The sequence below is a fragment of the Crocuta crocuta genome, unplaced genomic scaffold (genome assembly GCF_008692635.1).
Source record: "Crocuta crocuta isolate KB4526 unplaced genomic scaffold, BGI_CrCroc_1.0 scaffold138, whole genome shotgun sequence".
Taxonomy (NCBI): Eukaryota; Metazoa; Chordata; class Mammalia; order Carnivora; family Hyaenidae; genus Crocuta; species Crocuta crocuta.
In genome coordinates this window covers 7,110,352-7,119,922 of record NW_027532585.1, presented here as the reverse complement: position 1 = coordinate 7,119,922, position 9,571 = coordinate 7,110,352, and the positions used below count along the sequence as shown (strand labels likewise).

The following is a 9,571-nucleotide window of genomic DNA, read 5'->3' as shown; positions in this document are numbered from 1 at the left end:
GGGGGGGGGGGGAGAGGGAGGGAGATTTGCAACCCATATCCAAAGGGTTAATTTCCTTAACATATGAAAAGACCAACAACCCAACAGGAAATATACATTCTCATATGAACACAGAGGGCTTTTAAACATATGAAAAGATGTCCACAGAGACAGAGAAACTTTGCAGAGACAGCTTTCCCCATTCTGATGGGCGAAGATGACAAAGTGTAATAACATTATATTGATGAGGGAGGAGGGAAACAGTCTCTGACACTTTGCTAATAAGGGTTAAAAAGGAACACAACTGGGGCACCTGGGTGTCTCAGTCGGTTAAGCCTCTGACTTCAGCTCAGGTCATGATCTCACGGTTCGTGGGTTCGAGCCCCGCACTGGGCTCTCTGCTGACAGCTATCTCAGAGCCTAGAGCCTGTTTCAGATTCTGTGTCTCCCTCTCTCTCTGTCCCTCCCCTGCTCAACTCTCTCTCTCTCTCTCTCTCAGAAATAAATAAAAACATTAAAAAAAAAAAAAGGAACACAACTTCTGGTAGGGCATTTTGGCACTATCTAATCAGACTGTAAATGCATGCGCCCCTTCAACCCAGAGATTCTACTCCCAGAGATTTTACGCTGCACACATCCTTCGTGGGTCCAAAATGAGCTCCGCGCAAGGGAGTTCGTGGTGGCATGGTTTGTTACAGCAAAGGACTGGGGAAAACTGAATGTTCGGCAATTATATATAAATTGTGCCGTCTCCACACACAGGAAGTGCTAAGCAGGGTCATGGCAAACGCAGCAGATCCATCAAGAACGAGCTCCAAGAAACATCCCAAACTTAAATAAGAAGGTTACCATTGAGTGTATTCCATCTGGGGAAAGGGGGGGGGGGAATTATAGACACACATGGCTGCTTATATATGGACACTTTCTGTAGGCTACTTGATAAACTGGGGCTTTTGCCCCCCTAAAACTTTACACCACTGGGGAAGGAAAGGAGGGGAAGAGAGAGGAAGAAGGGACGGAAGGAATGAAAGGAAGGGAGGGAAGGACAGAATCACTGCAGAGGAAGAAAAATATTTGGATGAATGTATCTTTGACAGATATTATCATCAAGGGTGGAATTCTAGCGATTTTCACATTCCAGGTTGTAAATTTCTGCCACAGATGCATATTTTATAATAAGCATGTATGGCTGGTGCCTCAAAAAATACATATAAAATTACTACACTGAACTCCTTACAGAGCGAAATAGCAACGTGTAGCTGTTGTTTATGCTATTTTAAATGATTTAAAGTAACTCCAGAAATAGCAAAAAGGAGAGAGGAAAACAGTTGGCTCAGTTGAGCCAGGCCAGCTTGGAATGTTGACCTTTTATCTCTGTCCTAGAAAGTCAACAGAAACACAACCAGAGAGGGTGAACGGACCCAGGACTTGGTGGAAGGGGGGGCTTGTGGCTGCTCAGCCTGAGGCCGACGGCACAGAGACCTCTCTCTCCCAGCCGTAGCCTGGCTCTGGGGCCAGAAGTCCTCACTGGCTCTACCTACCTCCCCCGCTCCCTGTCTCTTTTTCTCCACCATTCCCTCCACCGGTTACAAGGAGGAGGAGGCAGACGAATTCAGGCCAGGAGTTAGGGTGCATGTCCCAGCTCTGGCCCCTCCTCTCCCTTAGCCCAGTACCCCCACCCATTCAGCAACACTGGCGTGGCAATTGTGATCCCGTAACGACTGCAGAGAGTTCTGTAAATATGTCAAGAAGGGCCATCATGCCATAAGTCAACTTCTAGAAGATGGTATCTGCAAGGTGGAATCATTCACTCTGCTTATTCAAGGCCTGTCCCAGCAGCCATGAATCCCTTCCTTATCCCTGCTTCTCGCTGCCTTCAGCCTCTCTAACTCCACGGCTGTTTAGGACCTTCCTTGCTGAATCAATGGCATCTTGTCTATGATCTTGACCCAGCTCCAAGTGATGAACCAACTTCACTGGGAGAGTCTGCTGAGAGCTCTCTGAGAAGGGCCATTGTTCCCTTTGCACTTGTCCAAAGCCTCCATTTAGGGACGGCTGTGACTGTGGATGGAGGACATTCATCACTGGGAACATTTGCCAGCAAACGAGAGACAGCTGTTGGGCACGAACGGCGTGTGGCTGAATGTTGCCTGTGGTGAGATTTATTTTCCAGGCGAGGACCCCATCACTTATCGTTTCTTCCAGATTGTGAGAAACGGGGAAGACGCTCACCTTTCCCCTACCACGTGAGAGCCCACACTCATCCCACTAATCACACGGTGCGCACGGTGACATGGGAGCCACAGCAAACAAGGCCCCCCATTCGCTGGTGAAGCGCCCATCTCTCCAGGCCCACAGAGAGTCGTGCTGGTCACGCAAGCCACGCCCGTGTGGCTGGGGACTGCACCTCGCCTCTCTCCAGCCTCCACGTGCCCCCAGCAGCGCTGGGTCCACACACGCCACAGAGACTTCTGGACACTCAAGGCCTGGTGGAAAGGAGGCACATGGGAAATTAGACAGGAGCTCTCGGGACTCACCAGGAAGGAACTGAATGGCCACCCGTGTGCCAGACACCACGCCGTGCACTTTAGGAGCTATAAAACCAGCTGTGGGGACGAGCCAGAGATAGGAGAAACCGAGACCCATGTGTGTCAGCGCAGGGAAGTGCTGACTGGGTCCCACATGGAGTATGAACAGCTGGGGCCAGATGTGATCAATGAAAGCTGGCTTTCAGGACGAGAGGGCGGTAGACGAAGGTGGGTGTGATGGGAAGGGCAGAGAGAAAGAGTGTCTGTTCCTTGTCATAAGGAACAGCATGAGCAAAGGCTTGGCTGGGCCAGCCAGCGAACAGGCTAGGGAGGCAGAACACCTGGAACCCAGGCACACAGAAAAGCTCCCTTCCAGGAAAGTCCATTTCATCAGGCTGGGGCTCGGACACAGCCGAGCATCAGCTGTGAGTGACGCCCAGGGAATCCTCCTCCCCATCCCAAAGGGGTACATCCAGATACCCAGACTGTGGTCTGTAGACTCACACTGCACTTAACATTGGATTTAGCATGGCCGCGGGTCCGATCTGAAGCCATCTGAGGATGGAGATCGGGTCAAGCTCCATCAGGCTAGACCAGGCAGCAGAATGTGCTCTCTAGTCCAGTGGAGCTGGGTTTGGATCCCACCGCCTTGGCTGTGAACTTGTGCTTGGGCTGCCTCTGGTCTCAAAGTCTGGCTTCCATTTCCTCCATCCACAGAATAAGGATAATAATATTTACTGCTGGATTCCTGCCTCCCCACCCCCACACCCGGTCCTGATTCTGCAGGCTTGGAATAAGATGAAAGTGTCTGATGGAAAAGCTTTGGGAAGCCTTTTATTAACATTCTTAGCTCAGCCTGGCTCAGGGGAACAAGTCTCGGCATTCCAGGGGACTTCTCCCCCCGGGGAGCAATGCCAAGAATGTCACTGCAAGATTCTAAGAGGCTTTTCCCAATCAGAACCCTCCCAGGTACTCAGCCGCCCCAGGGAGGCTACCGGTGCCTGGTGGAGGGGAGAGCCGGCACCCGCAGGGTCCTCAGGGATGAAGAAGTCCTCAGGGACCCCAGTCTCTAGGGATTAAGTGAGATGGTGAGAATAAGACGCCCAGAGAGGCCCTTAAGATAGGCCCAGAACACCGTCCCTATCAATCGTGAGCAGCGAGGCTTACACTTGGCTCAGGGTCTGAAAACCCACCTTCTGGGAGAAACAAGCTCTTCCTCAGTAGCTGTGTGACAGTTACATTCAAAGGCTCAGGTACATTCAAAGGCTCAGGCCATCAGTCACCCTGTAAGGAAAAGGGCTGTCACATGCTTCTGGAAACACAACTCTCTGGGATATTTGTAAAGGTAAAAAATGGAACATATGTTGACATAGAAAATACAAGGTAGCAGTATTATTGTTTTGTTTTGTTTTTTAATATTTTTATTTATTTCTAGGAGAGACAGAGAGAGAGACAGCGTGAGCAGGGGAGGGTCAGAGAGAGAGGGAGATACAGACTCTGAAATAGGCTCCAGGCTCTGAGCTGGCAGTCAGCACAGAGCCTGACACAGGGCTCGAACCTACGAACCGCGAGATCATGACCTAAGCGAAAGTTGGACGCTTAACCGACTAAGCCACCCAGGTGCCCCAGTATTATTGTTTTTAATAATCACTCTTGAGTCACGATGATCCACTTAATATCAAGCAGGCAGCAGCCCAGAGCAGGGAAGATGAAGAAAGTCAGGGTACACAAGTGTGTGTGTGGGGGGTTTCTTCCCTAAAGAGAGGTAGTGCGGGAAGTCAGGAGAAGGGAAGACAAGTATGTCCTGAGCAGCCTAGCCCTTGCCAGGAAGCAGCTGCCCAGAGGCTAAGGCTCCCTTGGGCTCAGAGTGGACCCCACTATATTGGGGAGTAGCAGTCTGGGATGAGTCAGCTAAATACACCTAGCAACCTCTGAACACATGTTTTCAAGGGGCTGCAACTGGTATCCAGGCCATGTAGGCACTAGTCCTGGGACACAGAGGGCTTACCATCCTCTGCATGTTGGGGTGGGCACCCTGGTATGGAAGGGTCCATTGCCTGCAGGAGTGAAATTAACTTCACCAGCCCAAGTCTCTTCCTGAGACTTCAGTTGACTGCGATCCTGCATCTAATTGCTAATCTCATCAGCCACACTCAAACAGGATTCCACCCAACCCTGGGTTCCCATGACTGACAGAGCCTGCCTTCTGGCCATGAGTACCCCTGCGTTGAAAATTAAGAATAGCAATGACTAGAGGGGCCCTGTAGACTTCCCTTTATCTGCGATGCAATTCCCAACCCAACAATGAAATAATCACCTTTTACACAGGTTCAGCGCTTTCTAGCTATCAAAACACTTGTTTGCCCAGCTTTTCACTGATCCTCCCAACAAGCGGGGGGCATGAGTAGAGCAGGGACTATTCTAGAAGCGGATGGCTGGGGTGACAGAGGACTAATGAGACATGGTGTGCTCACACTAAAGGGTTCAGAAACAGGAAGCAGCCCTTCAAGAATCTGCTTCCCCTCCCCACCCAGCCTCTTGTGGTGGTATGAACAGAAGCGAAGGTTGAAGGCCTCAGAAACCAACATGGCAGACCCATGGCAAACTCGGTGTCTTGTTTCACGACTACGTACCACCAATAACTAGCGCTGGGGCTGTGTGTGCTGCACCTACTGAGAAGCACAAGATTTCCCCCAATCCTTACAAACCTCCTGGGAAGAGGGTAATGAGCCCCTTTCGGATGAAGAAACAGATACTCGGAAACAGCAACTGCCCAAGGTCACAGCTATCCAAGCCATATATGAGCCAGTTCTTCATAAACCCGGAAACTTTCAACATTATATTCCCCACAGTCTGAACAGGGAGGGAGTATTTTGTGTCTCCTGAAGGAAGAAGCAATTCAGAGACACTGGGTGGTTCAAAAGTCCTTCCCTGGCTTCGCCTGGTGGGAAAGAGGTGGGGCCATCATTCGAGGATCTCAGGCTATTATCCCCCCAAACCCACCCTCAGAACCCCTACAGTAAAGTGTGGGAAACTGCAGTAGGCTTGTATCACCTCAACCTCTTCAGAAAATATGAGGGAGAATATTCTTTTAGGATGCGCTTGGGTTTTCCTGCAAATAAAGGACTGTTTGGAATGCAAAAGAGTCCACAGGATGGTAGACTACTCATCTGAAAGAGGCGGTGGTCACTTAGCTGGGTCCGTGGAAGCAAAATGTCCCTGCGTGTGAAATGCTCAGAGAATAAGACCCAAACTCCATGGTACAACCCAGCTCCCCCCACCGCTCCCCATCTCTGGCCTTACCTTTGCACTTGCTGGTGCCTTGACCTGGGACGCCAACCCTGGTTCCCCACTCAGCAGGCCCCTCCTCTACCCTCCAACACCATCTCCTCAGACAGACTCGTCACCAGCACCTGGCTAATATGGGGACCACCCCCACCTCTGAATTACTCTCACAACATCTTGTGTGTGTTTTTCATGTTACTTACAACTACCTGAAATTATCCTTTTTTTTTTTTTTTTTTTTTTTAAGAACTACATTTGCTTACTTGTGGTCTGCTTCCCTCCTCTGGAATGGAAGATCTGTTAGGACACAAGTCGCGTTAATAGTGCACTCAGCCTGATCTCACCACCTAGACAATACCTAACACATATCGCAGTTGAAGAAAATGCTTATTGTGGGAGTACTTGGAAAAGCTCCCATGCTGAGGGGCTATTTAAGGATGTGAGCAAGTTCATTGCAAAATCACAAATCCATTGAACTGGAAAGGGCCCTGGGGGTGACGCTTGAACTTCACCAAAGTGAGGATCTTTATTGTTCCATCACTCGGGTGTCAACATTCCAGTGGACCCAGGAACTGAGAAGGCAGGTCCGGAGAGGTGGGGCAGAAACTGACCAGTCAGCAAACAGACAGGTCGGATAGAGAACAGCTAGAAGAAAGAGAGGTCAGTAAATGACCCTAATGCATGAGAAAGAACAGTGGGAAAATAGTCAAACCAGCTGAGCCAACCTCGGTTTTTCCCACTTTCTGAAAACCTTTAGTTCTTGGCTTTACACACAGTCGGATTTGCTGCCCACCCGCTGAGCCACAGGGGAAAGAGTTCGCCCTTCTGCCCACGCTGACAAGCCCCCAGGCAGCTCCGGGTCCTGCCTCCTGGCCCAGCAGCTTCACAGAGCAGAACACTGGGCAAAGCAAAAACAGGTGGTGCCCTTCCTGGTCCAAATGGCTCTTTACCACACAAACCCTTGAAACTTCAAAAAGACAACAAAACAAAACTATTATTTTAAGTAGGGATAGAGATGGAACAAACAATGTTAGAGGCCAACTCTACCCAGATCAAACAGACCCAGGGTGGGAGGCACTTATCTTCTTTGGATCTACTTGGAGTCAATATTCCCATCTCCTGCGTGGAGAGGAACAAAACTGAACGGCCGCCCAGAGTCTAGTGACGTCATTTCCCATCAGGTCCTAGATAGAAAAATCCAATTCCAAAGGATTCTACTCAATCTGATAAACCTCTGGCCGTAAGCTCTTGGCCATGACCTGTACTCATCAGTGAGGACCCAAAGGTGACTCCAGGTGCTCAGAGTGGCTGGAGACAACTAGAAAAATACTCAACTATCAGAAGCCAGCTCCACCGCGCCATGCTCATCTGAGGGTGGGTTAGAAGCATCCCTACCCTCGTGACAACAGCAAGTTGCTAATTACCACGGCAGTTCTGACCAAAGGTAAGCTTTGGAGTCAAATGTAAGGGTGAGTGTTATAATAACCTCAGGGGAAAAGGTCTTGAACAGCCTGGTAATTAATAAGGACAATGACTTCACTGACTCCTCCCCATGGGGTGGGTACAGGGGAGAGAAGTTCCTGTCCCCTCTTTCCAGGCACTGATTGAGCTCCTGACGTTGCCTTTATAATGCCACATTCTGCTCCAACTCAGATGTGTAGGCTTCTGCTATCAACAACACACCATAAGCAAACTCTTACAAATTCCCTTTCATCCCCGCATCTCATTCTTCACTCCCCAAGATGAACTAATATGTATCTTTTTGTTTGTAGATGTTCCTGCTTAATGTGTACTGCTGTGTGAACTTTTAATGGCTGTCCAGGCTACTGTCAGAGGTCTTATTCTGCTTCTTACCTGTCACATGGCGCTAGGTCTCAAAGATCCGTCTACGGTGCTGGATCCACATCGACTCCACTTGTTCCACTGCCGGGTAATTCTCTAGGATGTGCGTCCACCCTCGTCATTCACCTGTTCATTCTCCCCAGAGCCACCGAGACTGCTTCCCATTCTCCACCAGCACTGATAATGCTGCAAAGATCATCTTCAGACCCGCCCTGTGTGGACCCGTGTTCTGAGAACCCTAGGTAGCCTGCAGCCTCACATTCCTACCAGTCTCCTGGGTAGTCATGCGGATTGGTTTGTCCCTGATGACTCAAGGAGCCCAAGCACTTCAGATGCACGTTTGCTTTGCGGAGGCTCCTTTACCTTCAATCTCCATTCACAGCCTTTACTCATCTTTATTTCTGTTGCAATGTCCGCCTTTTTCTGGTTGATCTGCAGGAGTTCCTTGTATGTTCTAAATGTTAACCCCTGGCAGGTTTTAGACACTGTCCATCTCTCTCGCCTTTTGCCGGCTGCATTAACTTTGTCCAGGACGTCCACTCATGAACAGAAGCCCTTAACGTCAACGTAATCAAAACTCTCATAGGGGCGCCTGGGTGGCTCAGTCGATTAAGCATCCAACTTTGGCTCAGGTCATGATCTCACAGTTTGTGAGTTCGAGCCCCGCGTCGGGCTCTGTGCTGAGAGCTTGGAGCCTGGAGTCTGCTTTGGATTCTGTGCCTCCCTCTCTCTCTGCCCTACCCCTGCTCTCTCTCCCTCAAAAATAAACATTAGAAATCTTAAAAAGAGAGAGAGGAAAAAAAAAAAAACTTTCTGAAAACTTGAGGACAGCAGCCATTTCTCAATCACACAATTCCAGTTTCTTGAACACTCACAATATACCACCCATGGGGTGAGGTGCTGTGGACACAAAGGGGAATGATGGCTTTGGCCTGCACAGAGTGCACAGCCTCCTGGGAACACAGACTCCCCGTCATCTATAGCATGGACACAGTGACCATGGCAGGTGGTACAAGGTACAGTGAGCAGTGACAAGCTCCAGGGGTTAAAGGCTGAGGAGCCTCGACAGATAAGCTGGACAGGCAGCCCCACGGGGAGGACATCCAGGCCACAGGACAGCAAATGCAGGAGTCCAGTTTAGANGGGAGCGGGACGGGGGGGGGGGTCAAGTGCAAAGTGAAAATGGCCACAGAGCTAGACAGCCAGGAAGAGCCATGAAAAGGAGCCCAGATTCTCTCCAGGGCAGTGCAGGGGCCAGCACCTCTCTCTCTCTCCCCACAGCCAGGGACGGGGTCCCTTAGACACCATCTGCACTCAAGGAAGAGTGCATGGTTCAGATTAAGAAATCTGGGCTCACCTTAGCTACAGCGGCAACGGACTGAAATTTCAGAGAAACCCAAAGACAGAATATTCTAGAAAGAAAAGGGTTCGTGAGCACCCAAGTTAAACTACTAAGGCAGATAAGAGACGCCCACTGGACAGGACTGGACCATCCTGAATGGACTGAGGCCTCCCTTCCCTGGCCTCCGTCGGCAGCTGCTCTTGCTGTTGCTCTTGCCTTGATCAAAGTTCGCAGCCACAAAATTCCCCAACTGCCAAGTGTGCCTACGCCGGAAATGTACCCAATAAAGTCATTAGTGACATAGCGGAATCTTACCCAAGACCCCGCCAGGACCTCTGCCAGCCAGCTGTTTCCTCTTGAATCTAGACCATTTTCACACTCAATGACGGCAAATTTTTTAAGGGGGAGAAAAAGCCATTTGTAGGGAATATTTTGTTCCCAGCTATGTGACTGCCCTTCTTTCTTCCAGCCAGGGGAGAAATCTACATGCAGACGCATGGCAGCCAAGTACAAAGGCAGAGGAGGGTTGTTGTGCGAGGTACGGTGAAGGGGTTAAAGGCGCACGAGGGGCGGGGGGGGCGGCGGGAAGGAAGGG

General features: G+C 50.2%; 1 protein-coding gene across 2 annotated transcripts in view; it reads right to left on the bottom strand.

Annotated features, from left to right (window-relative positions):
* The window catches only part of AFAP1L2 (actin filament associated protein 1 like 2), an 80,866-nt gene extending 77,100 nt beyond the window's left edge, over positions 1–3,766 (bottom strand). The window contains exon 1 of one of the 2 annotated variants that reach the window (XM_077779464.1): positions 3,701–3,766. The gene's annotated coding sequence lies outside the window, so the exon portion shown is untranslated. The remainder of the gene's footprint in view (positions 1–3,700) is intronic. The other variant, XM_077779463.1, reaches the window with a different exon arrangement.
* Between the last annotated feature and the right edge of the window lie 5,805 nt (positions 3,767–9,571).